This window comes from Mesoplodon mirus (genome assembly GCF_964341445.2).
Source record: "Mesoplodon mirus genome assembly, chromosome: 19".
NCBI lineage: Eukaryota > Metazoa > Chordata > Mammalia > Artiodactyla > Ziphiidae > Mesoplodon > Mesoplodon mirus.
In genome coordinates, this window is record NC_138995.1 from 613,568 (window position 1) to 630,029 (window position 16,462).

Sequence of the window (16,462 nt, forward strand, 5' to 3'; positions counted from 1 at the left end):
GACGTGGGTGCCGAGTAGGACAGGTACTCCTTCACGGACGGTGTGGTCATTCTCGCAGTTCTGCGTACCTGAGGCTCTCTCCTGTAGGTTTCAACTTCATCTTGCTTTGCATTTTAGATGGGTTTTCTCATCCCCCCCCCGCCCCCGCTTTTAAAAATTTTATTACTAACAATTTAGTAACCATGTCAACCCAAACTTGGGCCAGCAGCCAAACCCCGCCCTCCCACCCTGGCACTGCGTAGCTTATGGGATCTTAGTTCCCCTACCAGGGATTGAACCTGGGCCCCCGGCAGTGAGAGTGCCAAGTCCTAACCACTGGACCTCCAGGAAATTCCCCTCACTTATATTCGTAAATCACTGTTTTACATGGAGACCTTCGTCACTTGTTTTTCCCTTTGGTGCAGTTTTTAGCACTAAAAGGGCATATGTATTTGATTCTTTCTTCTTAGAAATAAATCCATTAACTTAGTGTTATATACGCAGAGGTCATATATAATTGTGCTCATGACTGATACATAGAGGTGCTTATATCTAAATACTGTCCATTTTTTCAAAAATCTTTTCTGTTTACCAAAAACAATGGGAATTACTTGAACCTTCAGTGCTAAGTAGGAAAGATAAGAGTTTTGTTGTTGTGCATATACGTGCATTTTGAACAACATCTGTCATGCATTAAGGTGATGTTCTGTCGTGATATTTACCCCTGACATGAACAGAAAAATGTACTTAGATTTGTTGCCTAAGATACTGGCAACAATAATGAATCCTTTTATTTAGAAGGATCTGTGCCACATCCTCTAGGACGGTGTCTTCAGACTGTGGATCATGCACCATCATTCCTAGTTAAGAGATTTTTTCCTGTGCCAAGGACATAGGGATGGCTTCCTGCACCTTCTGAAAACTTTGTACTTTTGCTCTTTACACCTGAGCCTTTAATCTGTCCCGGACTGAGGTCTGAGTACGAGCCGATTGCTCGCAGTCTTCCCTGCGGAAGCCAGCTGGCCCAGCCTTGTCCGTGACTGGGCTGTACTTTGCTCGCTGACCTGCATTGCTTACTGTCATGAATCAGGTCTCCCCATGTGTGCCCACGTTGTGTTGGAGCTTTTGTGTGTCCCATTGGTCAGCTTGTCTATCCTGGTGACACTGTCCCCTGTCTTCATCATAAGTTTTTTTTTTTTTTTTTTTTGCGGTACGCGGGCCTCTCACTGTTGTGGCCTCTCCTGCTGCGGAGCACAGGCTCCGGATGCGCAGGCCCAGCGGCCATGGCTCACGGGCCCAGCCGCTCCGCGGCACGTGGGATCCTCCCGGACCGGGGCACGAACCCACGTGCCCTGCATCAGCAGGCGGACTCTCAACCACTGCGCCACCAGGGAAGCCCCCATCATAAGTTTTGATTGTTGCTGGTGTCTAGAAATGCAGTTGGCTTGTGTATATTCATTTTATATTTTGTATCCAAGAACTTCTCTTTCTACAGATGAGAAAACTTAAGAATGACAGAGGCTGTTATAATGTACCCAAGGTCACTGCCAAAACAGTGGCAGGGTCAGAATTTTAACGACAGCCATCACACTCCACTGTCCCTGGTCTGAGCTTGCATGCACTGCCCCACATTGATCTTCAGGAAATTAAGCTGGCTGCAGCATGAAGGGGCATCGGAAGGAGACTTGTAGGAAGGGTACAAACTGGCGCCCACAGAGGTGTAGGGGCAGCAGAGCCGTGGAAGTGAAGCCCACAGGCCGGGAGGCCTGGGTCCGAGCTCTTCGTCTGCAAAGCCAGTGGAGGTGTGTAGCCGGACTGGGAGGGACTGGGACCTCCCGGGAGGGTCTGCTTGCTCAGAGGTGCCAGTGGGGACTTGGTGGGGGTGTGCGGGGGGCTGGTGGAGGACAGAGCAGTTGCTGGGAGGAGGCCCTGGGGGAAGCGCCTCACTTCCGGCCCTGGCGCCTGCTGCTGGGGAGGAAGGCAGGCACCAAGGCAGACAGTGCTCCGGTTTTGGTGTATGATGGAAGACTTTGGGCGGCCTTTCTCTTGTATTCTCGCTCACAGGATACGTAAGTGTCATTTTTGTTTTTTTTTAAATTAATTTATTTTATTTATTTATTTTTGGCTGCGTTGGGTTTTCGTTGCTGTGCGCAGGCTTCCTCTTGTTGCGGCGAGTGGGGGCTACTCTTCGCTGAGGTGTGCGGGCATCTCATTGTGGTGGCTTCTCCTGTTGCGGAGCACAGGCTCTAGGTACGCGGGCTTCAGTAGTTGTGGCACGCGGGCTCTAGAGTACAGGCTCAGTAGTTGTGGCGCACGGGCTTAGCTGCTCCGCGGCATGTGGGATCTTCCCGAACCAGGGCTCGAACCCGTGTCCCCTGCATTGGCAGGCGTACTCTCAACCACTGTACCACCAGGGAAGTCCCTGTAGGTTCTTGCGGGATGATCATCATTACTCAGGTCTGAATAATGCTTCTTGTTAGGAAACTCAGTGTGTTTTCTACTGGAGTTTCTCTTGTTGATGAGGGTCATCTACCAGGAAAGAAACTTGGATTTTTATGTTTTAACAGAAGAAAATTTTACTCCACTTTTCAGAATGGAGACTCTTTGCTTGAGGGGTTTCCTGGGAGACTGGGGTGGCGGGCGAGGGCCAGCGTCTCCCTGCTTGGTAGCTGACCCGCTGGCTGATGAGCACATCACTTTACGGTGCAGCACTGTCACTAGAGCAGAGCCGTTCTTCTGGAAGTCAGAGGTGGTTCAGAGACGAGGGGTATCGCCAGCACTGCACGAAACGTAGAAACTGCAGTGAGGAAGACCCCTCACTCCGTGACTTGACAAGTTGAAAGCTCGTTTGTGCAGGGGCTGGCGGGAGGGCGCTGGGCTCCCGGGGGCGGGTCACCCTGCTCACACACACACCTGCTGATCAGACCGCACCGTACCCTGCAGCCCTGTGCAGAGGCGTTTCAGGGTGCTCTTGCTGTGCTTGTGTGTTTGTGCAGTCGTCAGGGTGGGGACACCCTCTCATGCCGGGACCACAGCATAGATCACTCATCACACATTGAATCACTGGAAACCCAAAGTCCATCTCGATTCAAGTCCTAACTTCACATGAGTGGTTTGGCCGTAAGGAGTCTATTTAGCCCGTCCACATTCTACCCTTTAATAAGGAAGGATTGGATCTTGCCCCTCAACGCAGACTTTGGGCCCAGGAGGTGTCTGTCGTGGCATGTGTAGTGTTAGGCTGTTGGATACGCCTTTGTTTAGCCAAGCAGCATGGTTGGTGGACCAGCAACTAGCAGCCCCGTGTCCTTGTGTTGACAAACGGGGCTGTGGTTACCTCTGAGCTTGGGACAGCCTGGGCTCTGTGAGTGTGTGGATTCTCACAGCCCTGCTACTCCTGCTTCAGCGACTTTTCTCATTTCTGCGGTCTTCCTTCTTAAACTAGTCCTCTCCAGCTTATTTTAGAGAGTGAGGGTGGTAAGAAGTCTCAAGGCTAAGAAACACCGCTTTCTGGTGACTGTCTCCACAGTTTTGTAATTGGGGGTTTGGACGGGCAAATGAGACTAGATCAGTGACTATTTATTAGATTTGCTTGGAAAGCATTAAAAACAAAACAGTACAGTTTTGCAACGCTTACCCCAGACACACAAAATCTGAAGCATCTTTCGGGGGTGGGAATGTGTAGGAGACAAGTGACGGGTGATTTAAGTCTTTGAAATACAAGGGCGTATCTTCCGAGCAGCCCCGTTCTTTCTTCTGGGCCACGTGCTTACACCTGGAGTGTGGAAGAGGCCAGGTGGTGGTAGGATCTTAAATTCCTGGTAGGTGGGATGCGGTGTAAGTGGTGGGAGAGGAGCCTCGTGCGTTTAGAGGCCAGTGTCCTGCTTGTGTCACTCTCCCCAGGTACTGTGGTTAGAGAAGAGGACAGGTACATATTAAGTAGCTGTTTTCTTACCCAGTCCTTGCAGGCTGAGCCGGAGGCGGTGTCCCCTCGCCTCACACCACCCCTCACTGCTCCCTGAGGGACAGCTGTCAATCTGAGCGCTTAATCTTGCTTGAACTGGGGCTAGTGAACAAAACTTGTTTTACATTCGATGATAATCTAGTTTGAAAGGCTCACGGCAGCAGTGAGGTGGAGGAGGGATGTAGTGGTGGCACACAGGAGGGCTGTGCGGTGCCGTCAGGGACTGGTGACCGTGCAGAGGAGCACGTGGACACTTCATCCTGGAGCGCACTGATTTGGAGGCGAGGCAGCGCCGAGCCAGCGCCCGTGAGCGGCTGCTCAGGAGCCCACCAGGCGTGGCCGCTCGGCTGGGGCTTGCAGGGACACACGCTGGCCGGGGAGGGCTTCTTATTGTCCGTATTTTTACCTCTGATTAATTTTGCCCGTGAACCACACGGATTTGAGGTGAATTTTTATCTGTGTCAAAGGGTGACTGTGAGCTGGGTGGATTGAAAGGGCACAGATGCTCGGAGGGGCGGGGCCGAGCACTTGACCGCGCCTCTGGGAAGCGGCCTCCTTTCCACACCTGCTTGCCCCCTGATCAGCTGTGCTCTTCTGCTGCCCCTGAGGCCCAGGGTCTCCTCCACACGGGGCCTCCCGTTACGTGCCTGCCGGTGACCAGGGTGCAGCGTGGGGCCTGCAGCATGATCGTGACATGACGTAAAAACAGAAAGCCGTCCTGGACAGTAGCGACAGGTTAAGGAAGAAAGCGAGGGCCTGAGTATGCTGTTGGAGGGTGGAGAGGAACCTGCCCAGATGGGCAGTGGGGGAGAGGCAGCCTCCTGTGAGTGACACAGGATGTTTCCAAGAAACTTGGAGAGATTTGGAGTTGCCAGGGTGGCAGCTGGGGACAGCATCCTTCAGCACCTGTGTCCCTGGGGCTGTCCACCAGGGTGGTGGCACTGAAGGGGTGTGAGGTCACCTTTAGTGGGTGCACCTGCAGCAAGAGCCGACCCCCGCCAGCTCCGGGAGCGTGGCAGGAAATGCTGGGGAGCCTGCCGTGCAGGACGGAGCTTCTGTCCCGTGAGGCCTTTTCCTCAGCTGTGTGTGTGTATGTACGCATGTGCTGTGCCATGATGGGGTCTGAAGTTTGAACACGAATCTATTCCTCATGAGCTCAGTGACTCCCGTGGTCAGACTGAGGTGTGCATAGGGGTGAATCTAATGTGCCACGTTCACTTCTCAGCAGTGTGGTGGGAATGGAGAGAATCAAGTTGTTGTGATGACACAGGTGGAGAAATACTGCGCCTGAGTCAGGAGTTGGGCCGGTGCGGAGGGAGGGGGAGAGAGTGATGATTTGGAGCTGGAATGGACTGGGTTTTGATTGTGAGGGGGGCATGCCAGGTTGCTGGCTTGTAGGATCGTCTAGAAAGTGGTACCCTGAACCAGGGCAGGAAATACAGTCATAATTGCCTTGGGGCTCCACCTGTGCCCTTGTGTGTGCTGTGGATGTGTCTGTGGTGTGGCTGGACTTTGTGAGCTCAGTGGGGAGCTCCGAGTTGGAGAATGGGAATTGGGGTCTACCCATGTGGTTGTTAGAGCCTCAGAGGCAGGCTGGATGGCCCCGGGAGAGCCGGGAAGACCCACACCGCAAGAACGGGTGGAGTGACAGCAGAGAGGCTGGGTGGGGTGCTGCCCGGCGGGATGGGTGCTGCCCAGAGGCCAAGGCAGGGCAGCATCAGTTATGATCCTGGCTTGGAGGGAGGAGGAGCTCAGCGTGCCCTGGGTTTCTGAGCTGAGAACTGTCTTGTGAATACCAGCCTTGTGTTGGTATTTTGGGTCAGAAGGGCTTGGTCACTTTTAGACTTCAGCTGCGTCCCGGAAGCTGTGAGTGCACAGTGGGGTTGCGGGTGGTAGTGTGAGTGACCTTCGTGCATACAGGCTCTGCAACCTGACTTTGATCCTGACTTTGAGGCAATTGATTCAACATCTCAGAATCTGGTTTCTCAACAGAAAAAAAGGAGCCTATCCTGTTACTGTCAGGGTTGTCATGAGGGTTAAATGAGCCAGTGCAGGGAGAGCAGATGCAGGGCAGGGGTGGGCAGCTGTGGGGCGGCAGGGCTCCCCTTCTGTGCAGGACGCGTGCCAGAGTGTGTGTGGACGGCACAGAGACGTGCTAGGCGCGTGGCCAGCTGGCCCCTCCACCCGCCGTCGCTGCTCGAGAGCTCTGTGACCACTGCGGGTCCCTGGGAGGACAGGGCTGGGTGTCAGTCCGCCGTTGGGAAAGCTCTCCTGAGAGGCTGGGCTGGGGCTAGGTTCTCGCCTACACCTCCCTGCCCAGCGGCTGCAGGTGCCCTGCTTGTGATGCCCTCAAACATGGGAAGGTGTGGTGGGCACCGGCTCCCGTCCTGATCTCCTGAGAGACGCTGGAGAGCTTCCAGACAGCGTGCACTGCCTTCTGTCTGTCTGAAGAGAGCTGTTCAGTTCATTTGGGTGCTGTCCCTTTCTTTCCTGGCTGGGCAGCTGGTGCATTGGTGGAGCTGGCAGAGGGTGGGCCTGTCCAGCAGGACTGGGGTGGGGCCTGCAGTGTGGGACACCTGGTACTAAGTCGTCCATTCAGCAGTTCCTAGACTTTGTCCTTGTTCTGTGCTGGGCCGCCTGCCCCCGCTGCATCGGTTCTGCAGTTTTAGGGCTGCTCATCCCTGCCTGCTCCACACCGCCCCCCACCAGTCACATTCGTTGCATTTTAGATGTTAACCTGTACAGATTATTGGTGTGAGCTCACATTCTCAATGAAAAGAGTAGCACACATTTAGGGAAAATGATGTATTTTTAAAGGAAACAATTTTACATTGGATATCGAAGAACCTTAAAGTTTTCAAATGAAAGGTGTTTTAGGGATTATCAAACCTAAGCCCCTTGTTTTATGGATTAATAATCTGAGGGTTGTTTCCTGGTATTTTTTTTAAATTTAATTTTATTTATTTATTTATACAGCAGGTTCTTATTAGTCATCAGTTTTGTACACATCAGTGTATACATGTCAGTCCCAATTGCCCAATTTAGCACACCACCATCCCCCCCCCCCACCGCGCTTTCCCCCCTTGGTGTCCATATGTTTGTTCTCTACATCTGTGTCTCAACTTCTGCCCTGCAAACCGGTTCATCTGTACCATTTTTCTAGGTTCCACATACATGCGTTAATGTACGATATTTTTCTCTTTCTGACTTACTTCACTCTGTATGACAGTCTCTAGATCCATCCACGTCTCTACAAATGACCCAGTTTCGTTCCTTTTTATGGCTGAGTAATATTCCATTGTCTGTATGTACCACAGCTTCTTTATCCATTCGTCTGTCGATGGGCATTTAGGTTGCTTCCATGACCTGGCTGTTGTAAATAGTGCTGCAGTGAACATTGGGGGGCATGTGTCTTTTTGAATTATGGTTTTCTCAGGGTATATGCCCAGTAGTGGGATTGCTGGCTCATATGGTAGTTCTATTTTTAGCTTTTAAGGAACCTCCATACTGTTCTCCATAGTGGCTGTATCAGTTTACATTCTTACCAACAGTGCAAGAGGGTTCCCTTTTCTCCACACCCTCTCCAGCATTTGTTGTTTGTAGATTTTCTGATGATGCCCATTCTAACTGGTGTGAGGTGATAGATACCTCATTGTAGTTTTGATTTGCATTTCTCTAATAATTAGTGATGTTGAACAGCTTTTCATGTGCTTTATGGCCATGTGTATGTCGTGTTTGGAGAAATGTCTATTTAGGTCTTCTGCCCATTTTTGGATTGGATTGTTTGTTTTTTTAGTATTGAGCTGCATGAGCTGTTTATATATTTTGGAGATTAATCCTTTGTCCGTTGATTCGTTTGCAAATATTTTCTCCCATTCTGAGGGTTGTCTTTTCGTCTTGTTTATGGTTTCCTTTGCTGTGTAAAAGCTTTTAATTAGGTCCCATTTGTTTATTTTTGTTTTTATTTCCATTACTCTAGGAGGTGGATCAAAAAAGATCTTGCTGTGATTTATGTCAAAGAGTGTTCTTCCTATGTTTTCCTCTAAGAGTTTTATAGTGTCCGTCTTACATTTAGGTCTCTAATCCATTTTGAGTTTATTTTTGTGTATGGTGTTAGGGAGTGTTCTAAGTTCATTCTTTTACATGTAGCTGTCCATTTCTCCCAGCACCACTTATTGAAGAGACTGTCTTTTCTCCACTGTATATCCTTGCCTCCTTTGTCATAGATTAGTTGACCATAGGTGCTTGGGTTTATCTCTGGGCTTTCTATCTTGTTCCATTGATCTATGTTTCTGTTTTTGTGCCAGTACCATATTGTCTTGATTACTGTAGCTTTGTAGTATAGTCTGAAGTCAAGGAGTCTGATTCCTCCAGCTCCGTTTTTTTCCCTCAAGACTGCTTTGGCTATTCGGGGTCTTTTGTGTCTCCATACAAATTTTAAGATTTTTTTGTTCTACTTCTGTAAAAAATGCCATTGGTAATTTGAGAGGGATTGCATTGAATCTGTAGATTGCTTTGGGTAGTATAGTCATTTTCACAATATTGATTCTTCCAATCCAAGAATATGGTATATCTCTCCATCTGCTGGTATCATCTTTAATTTCTTTCATCAGGGTCTTATAGTTTTCTGCATACAGGTCTTTTGTCTCCCTAGGTAGGTTTATTCCTAGATATTTTATTCTTTTCGTTGCAGTGGTAAATAAGAGTGTTTCCTTAATTTCTCTTTCAGATTTTTCATCATTAGTGTATAGGAATGCAAGAGATTTCTATGCATAAATTTTGTATCCTGCAACTTTACCAAATTCATTGATTAGCTCTAGTTGTTTTTTGGTGGCATCTTTAGGATTCTCTATGTATAGTATCATGTCATCTGCAAACAGTGACAGTTTTACTTCTCTTTTCCAATTTGTATTCCTTTTATTTCTTTTTCTTCTCTGATTGCTGTGGCTAGGACTTCCAAAACTATGTTGAATAATAGTGGTGAGAGTGGACATCCTTGTCTTGTTCCTGATCTTAGTGGAAATGCTTTCAGTTTTTCACCATTGAGCATGATGTTTGCTGTGGGTTTGTCATATATGGCCTTTATTATGTTGAGGTAGGTTCCCTCTATGCCCACTTTCTGGAGAGTTTGTATCATAAATGGGTGTTGAATTTTGTCAAAAGCTTTTTCTTCATCTATTGAGTTGATCATACGGTTTTTATTCTTCAGTTTGTTAATATGATGTATCACACTGATTGATTTGCGTATATTGAAGAATCCTGCATTCCTGGAATAAACCCCACTTGATCATGGTGTATGATCCTTTTAATGTGTTGTTGGATTCTGTTTGCTGGTATTTTGTTGATGATCTTTGCATCTATATTCATGAGTGATATTGGTCTGTAATTTTCTTTTTTTGTAGTATCTTTGTCTGATTTTGGTATCAGTGTGATGGTGGCCTCGTAGAATGAGTTTGGGAGTGTTCCTTCCTCTGCAGTTTTTTGGAAGAGTTTGAGAAGGATGGGTGTTGGCTCTTTTCTAAATGTTTGATAGAATTCACCTGTGAAGCCATCTGGTCCTGGACTTTTGTTTGTTGGAAGATTTTTAATCACAGTTTCAATTTCATGACTTGTGATTGGTCTGTTCATATTTTCTATTTCTTCCTGGTTCAGTCTTGGAAGGTTATACCTTTCTAAGAATTTGTCAATTTTTTTTTTAAATTACCCTTTTAGGGGAAAAAACTGGCAGCTCAGGAGTTCTAGACGTTTCAGCCGTGTCGTTCTTGCCTGCTCTCAAAAAGCCTTTCACGGAGCTTCTGTAGATCTGTAAGTTTCAAGCGTCTGAGATATTTAAAGGAAAGCGTTGATGACACTTGGGTGTGGCTGTGAGGACCTGGGCCAGCTTTGGGAGAGGCAGTGTGGGCTCCTCCTTGGGGAGGGCTGCCCTCGTAACTGTCTTGTCTCCCAGCCCAGACACAGGGCTTTCCCACTTGTTCAGGTCGTCTGTAATTTCTTCCACGAGTATTTTGTGGGTTTTCATTCAGTATAGAAGTGTTGCATCTCTTTGGTTAAATCCATTCCTATATATATATGTATATGTTTTTTGATGCTGTTGTAAATGATGTTGTTTTCTTAATTTCTCTTTCAGAGTGTTCCCTGCTGGCATGTTAGAAGTACCTCTGATTTTGCACATTGATCTTGTGTCCTGCAGCTTTGCTCTGCTGCACTCTTTTGTTAGCTCTCAGGGTTTCTTATAGATTTTCTAGGGTTTTATATTCTTCTATTTTTTAATATTTATTTATTTATTTTTTTGGCTGCATCGGGTCTTAGCTGCAGCATGCAGGATCTTTCCTTGAGGCGTGCGGGCTTCTCTGGTGTGGCGCACGGGCTTAGTTGCCCCACGGCATGTGGGATCTTAGTTTTCTGACCAGGGATCGAACCAGCATCCCCTGCATTTCAAGACGGATTCTTAACCACTGGACCACAAGGGAAGTCTCTGTGTTGCTTTTTAAGGTCAGTTTTCCACCTGGACAACCTGGTTGAGTTCAAGCTTTAGTTGTGTCCTGTTGTGGTAGGTTGTGATTTCTGTCTGCGTTCCTGAGTGGTCGGTGGACCGCTTCTGTTAAGCACTGTCGTGTGGATGCTTGTGGTGAGACTCGTGGGGCACGGGGATGGCGACTTCATGGAGCTGGACTGACGCCGCGCTCCCGTTAACAGAAGACAGGCTGGTGCCCAGTGTCCTATGGGCTGTCCTCCTTGGACGGTTCCTTTTGTAGAAGTAAAGCAGGTGGGAGCGGTGAGAGCCTGAGATCCATCGTGATTGTTGACACGAGTGAAGTGGGGAAGCCACAGCCCTGGTTCCTGTGACCTTGCGTGTCTCCACTGCTGGGGTCCCAGTGCACCCCGACCACGGTGGGTGACAGCGTCCTGTTGTCTCTGGAGAGCGTGATGCTGACCGGCAAGTCTGAGTTTGCTAAGAGCTCGAGACCCTGGTCATCTGCGTCCTGACTTAGACCCTCAGAAAAGGAGTCTTCGTCTTGGTAGTCAGGATTTCAAGCGTGCCTGTGATGTCCGAAGGACTGCTCTCCATGTGGCTTGTTGTGTGGACGGTGCGTAGGGACCGAGGAGCCTGTGGACTTGAGTGTGGACTTGCTGACCCAGAGGCAGGCTGGTGAAGGTTCGGTGGTGTCCAGGCCCCTCCTGCCGCGAAGGGACAGCTTGTTTTGCCAGGCGCAGCACTGTCCCCTGCTCCGGTCGTTAGGGGCCTGCTTTCATAGTCTGCTCCCACTTCCCCTAGTTTGATTCTGCGCTCTTATCCCAGCTTTCAGGAGTTGCCCAGGCCCTGGTTTACAGTTTCCCTGGGGTTTCTCTTCATAGCTGTGAGGCTCGTTATCTGAGAAACCCCTTTCTGTCCTCCCCTAGTTTGGCGGCTCAGTGGGCACTGGTCCCTGGACAGCAGCTCAGGCTCTCCCGCCTCCCTGTGTGCCCGTGTCTGTTCATTCTGCGCTTTCTTCTTTTCAGGGGCAAAAAGCAAACTGTCTGGAAACATTAATTTTCTGTTTCCTGCTTGCTTTGTCCTCTGGTGAAAAGAAGCATCGGAGTTGAAGAGAGAAGTTGTACATAGGGTGTTCGTTGTCCCTCCAGCTCCTTCCCCACCTGCCTCAGTTATGCCCCGCGCCCTCCTGCCTCCCCTTGTTCCCTTGAGCCTTCTCTCCAGTCTAGCCAAGGAAGCAGTGACAGATAGCACCCATCCTAAAGCAACACCAAAAATCAGCCCTCCCTCCCGCTCCCTGGCAGAGTGCGGCTTTCTTTGAGCTCTGGGCTCTGGGCACTGTGGCGGGCTGGGGTGGGGAGGCTTTGTAACTCTGCAGATAGAACTCAGCCTGTCCTGTCCTTCTGTGACTGAGGCCTGGCTACCTCTGTGTTCTTCAAACAGTGCCCTCAGTTCTCTCGGTTACATTTTAAGGTTTTTGTTTTGTTTTGTTTTTAATTAATTTTTTTTTTTTTGGCTGCGTTGGGTCTTCGTTGCTGTGTGCGGGCTGCGCGGCGAGCGGGGGCTACTCTTCGTTGCGGTGCGCGGGCTTCTCATTGCGGTGGCTTCTCTTGTTGCGGAGCATGGGCTCTAGGCGCGTGGGCTTCAGTAGTTGTGGCACGTGGGCTCAGTAGTTGTGGCTCACGGGCTCTAGAGCGCAGGCTCAGTAGTTGTGGCGCACGGGCCTAGCCGTGGTTGACACTGCCTCCATGTTGCCAGCGTCCGCGTCTGCACTCTGTCCCCACTGGTCTCTGCTTCTGGGCTGGGAACGTGCTCTTTGAACGCTGTCGCTCTGACAGTAAAGTGTAGTCTGCTGTGTTTCCTTGTGAATATGTGGCTTGATTATGGTTGTGGTGGTGGTTCTGATGTGAACGTGTGTGCAACACGAAGCTTTTTTCATATTTTAGGATATTTCTTCAATGTGCATTCCCCAGAAATGGGATTACTCTGTCACAAGGTATAAATATTTTAGAGGCTCTTAATTTGTGTTGTCTTCTAGGAATAATTGAGTCAGTTACTAAGTATTTTCTGTTAAAATGAAAAGACCTTTAGACAAGGATTTAGAAGCCCTGGATTTTGTTTCCAACTGGCTTTTAATTCCCTGCATGACCTCAGACAACTTGAAAATTTATTATGTTTTAACCGCACTTAACTTGGGCCCAGTAGAGCACTGGTTCTCTACCCATGTGATTTTGCCCTTCAGGGGCAAAATCCCCACAGCTTGGGGAGGTGCTCCCGGCATGCAGTGGGTAGAGGCCGGGATACCCAGCACCCTGCGGTGCCCAGGACGGCAGAGGATCATGTGGTCCCAGTTGGTAAGTTGTGCTAGGTTTGAGAAACTCAAGTTTCCTTCAAAACTGAATAGTAGTTGTATTATTTGTTGCATTCCGGGTGTAGACATTCATCATAAACTCTGTGTTGTTCCGTCACTGTCTTTATAGGAAATTGAAAAGCTTAGTGACTTGTTGCTTTTCAGTAAAACTGAGGTGTGGTGATTGGAAGCTGCTTTTCCAGTCCCTGAGGTTAATGATGTCAGCTTCAAAAAACCCTGTACCAGCAACATAAGGACAGAAAAATCTAAACCCATCTTTGCAAAACACACATACACATCCGTAAGCACAGGTCAGGAAACCACTTAGATCTTGTGGAAACCGAGTGCAGACCTTGGAAATCTGCTCTCCATAAGCACCGTGTCCTGGCAGCTGTGCTTGTCTCCTGTCTGCGTGTGCATGTCCGGTCCTGATGCTGCACGGCTGGTGCATGTGGAGATGGGAGTGAGCTTGATGGGGTTGTGGAATTCCCATGGGATTGTGGAAAAATAGGTGTGACTGGAATCATACTGGTTTGTTTTATTCTTGGGATCTCACACTTCTCTTGGAAGTTTACAGTTCTCTTCAGTCTGTTTTCTTCAGGACCCTGCAGTGTCACTGTGTTCATATGGCCAGGCCGCAGGCTTACTTGATTGATTGATTTGATTTCGGACATGTAGGTCTTTGGAGAGGCTTTTCAATCAGTAAAACCTCTTCTTTTTATAATGATTTTGGAAGATTGTATATTGTGCCATTTGCTTTTATTTTGATACTGTACTTTAGGTTTACTTTCAAATAGTTGAAATTGCTACATTTTGATGTAAAAATATTTGATGGAGAAAAGATGTTTTTAGTTGTCTCTGTGCCTTTAAACTCCTAGTTTTGAATGATGGAAATAAATTATTTCAGTTGATGGCAAAATGGAAGGGTGCCCAGTTACACAGTCCCGGGAGCGGGCATGGCCCTCTCATCCTCCTCTCTGGTCCTTGTCAGGGCAGCAGAGGGGACGAGGTCGCTGCTGGACCCGGGGAAGACTCACGGTGTAAACGTGAGAACCAGCTCTCCAGGCCTTGGGCCCTGGCCTGCCTGGCTTGAGCAGTATTGCTTAGACTTTGGGTGTGCTTCCTTGTTGGTATCCACCCCACCCTGACTTCCAAGAGGAACCGTTATTTTGAGATTTATAGTTTATGATTATTTGCTTTTCATTGATTTTTTTTTTAAGATTTAGTTTTATTTATTTTTGGCCGCATTGCGTCTTCGTTGCTGTGCGGGGGCTTCCTCTGGTTGCAGCGAGCGGGGACTACTCTTTGTTGTGGTGCGCGGGCTTCTCGTTGCGGTGGCTTCTCGCTGCGGAGCATGGGCTTTTTAGCTCGCGGGCTTCAGTAGTTGTGGCTTGCAGGCCCTAGAGTGCAGGCTCAGTAACTGTGGCGCACGGGCTTAGTTGCTCTGCGGCATGTGGGATCTTCCTGGACCAGGGCTCAAACCCGTGTCCCCTGCGTTGGCAGGCGGATTCTGAACCACTGCGCCACCAGGGAAGTCCCTTTTCATTGATTTTTACTGCATACATAGTAAATCGAATATATTAAGTTTCATGTACTTTTGAAAGACACACAATATATTCAGTATATTCCTCTGAGACCTTTTCTCACTCACTGTTGTGGTTTTTGAGATTCGCTGATGTTGATACGTGTAGCTGCAGCTTACACGTGAGTAAGGGGGTTGTTTGCCCGTGGCTGGCCTGCCCGCGAGGCCCCCGTGTGCTGCCACCCCCAGACAATATCTCTTCGTCATGTTGACGAAGTGCGCCAGCCCTTGTGGGGCCGCCCCAAACCTCCGGTTTCTCCTGCCGTGGACGCTGGAGGCATGTCTCCGACCTGGGATCCCGGGAAGCTTATGTGGTCTGAATTATGGCCCTTTGCCTTTGAGGATGGATCCCTAGGTGGATGGAGAGAGGAGTGGAGAGGATACAGGGTGGCCGGGCCCGGGCCCATCCGGGCGCCGCAGGAGCACAGCTTGAGGCTGGGAGAGGGCCTCCAGGCGGAGCGAGGCGGAGGGGCCAGCCGTCAGGGCTTTGTGAGCCAAAGGGAGAGTTCACATTTTACTCTGAGTGTGACAGGGTCCGTAGAAGATGCAAATGCGTAACTTCAACCAAGGTTCACTGTCACACTCCAAGTAAGGTGAAAGTCTGTGGACGGCCCTTCCAGGGCCCCCGTCCTCAAGCCCCTTCTCTGGGGAGGATGACTGGCCCATTGGAGTGTTCTTTCCTTAACTGGGCCTTTCTGGGCACTGCTGTCCAGGAGCCATGATCAAGAGCAGAGACTTCCACCTGGGTAGCGTCCTCCCACAGACCACCAGGTGTGAGTGCCTCTCCTGCTGTCCTCTCCCTTTACAGCCCAAAGCAGCCAGCCAGACATCCTAAAAACCTCTTGCTCGTCTGGAGTTGCGTGAAGTAAAGGAAGTTTGTAGTGTGGTCCAGATGGAGAGAGACTGACATTATAAAATGAACTGAGTAGAAATTACTATTTACATGAGCTAACTTTACTCTCTTCTTTCAGAATACCCTCAGCGCTGCTCTGGGACACGCCTCTGTTGGATTTAATTTACAGTCATCAACCTCGGCTTTTAGCAATGGACTCGGTAAATATTTTATTGTATTGCTTCTCTCATCAGTTTGTGTTATTTTCATTGGTTTGTAAAAAGAAGTATCAAAATATTTCTTAAGTCTTCACATTGGTTTTCTTGGGCTTGATAGAGTTTTGGCTAAGTGTTCTGGATTTTGTCCTGGATTTCACTTAAATGAGGGTGCTTCAGGGCGGTGGTGAGCTGTGTGGTGCCCCAGCGAGAGGCGTTCTGTGGACAAATTAAGACAGGTTGGTAGCCTGGTCTGTGAAGGAAGTTGGTTTCTTGTCAACTTCTGCTGTCTTACTGGCTGTGTCCCCAAGTGGTCTGGAGCCTGTAGGACCTGCTTGCGGGGCCTGTTTTGTGCTCTGGGCGTGTTGCACACACGCCATCTGAGAACTGTCCCTCCTCCTCTGGGGAAGCAGGCTGCCTGGCTGTGCTCTGCTCTGTGTCCCATGTGTGGGCCAGCTGGTAGCCACCGTGGTTTTCCTGAAGTCCGAGGCCCGCGTGTGTGGTTGGTGGGTGTGGAGTGGGCTCCTGGCTCGTTTGCCCTGAGCCTTGCCTCCCGCCGGGAATTCCTAGCACGGCTGTGGCCGGAGGGGCAGCTGCCCTCCTGCAACCTGGGGCCTGACTGGCACTCGTTGCTCTAGGACAGAGCCCTCCTCCCCTGGGACACGTTGGAAAGAAAACTCTTGGCTCCTTTGCATGTTTCCTACCATGGCCAGGTATTAGTTAGTGTTTTAAAGCAAACAGTGCCAAAGTGTATTTTCTATTTTGTGTTGTTTCTGCAGACAGGAAAGAAACCTTTCTTGCTACTTAATCTCACAGACCCCGTCCTCTATCTCGGCCGTCATTGTATCCGGCCACTTTGAAATGCACCTGGCTGGACTCTGACTTGAGGAAGTGTTTCCTTGGCAATGGGGCTGAGGTATGATGGAAAGATGTTAGTCTGCAGGGTGCTCTGGGGTTAGAAGCCAGCCTGGCCAGTGGGCTGTGGTGGTGCGGGGCCGTGGTGGGCCCTGTAGCATGCTGGGAGCGCCCCCACGGCCGTCTTCCAGGATGAGCCCATGCATTCAGCTTGGC

General features: G+C 49.5%; 1 protein-coding gene across 8 annotated transcripts in view; it reads left to right on the forward strand.

The window, feature by feature from the left end:
* ANKRD11 (ankyrin repeat domain containing 11) overlaps nt 1–16,462 on the forward strand; it is a 165,630-nt gene that overhangs the window by 52,103 nt on the left and 97,065 nt on the right. For 7 of the 8 annotated variants that reach the window (XM_082606349.1, XM_082606347.1, XM_082606350.1 and 4 more), the window contains exon 2: nt 15,316–15,397. The exons of the other annotated variant lie outside the window; for it this stretch is intronic. The gene's annotated coding sequence lies outside the window, so the exon portion shown is untranslated. The remainder of the gene's footprint in view (nt 1–15,315; nt 15,398–16,462) is intronic. 8 annotated transcript variants of the gene reach the window in all.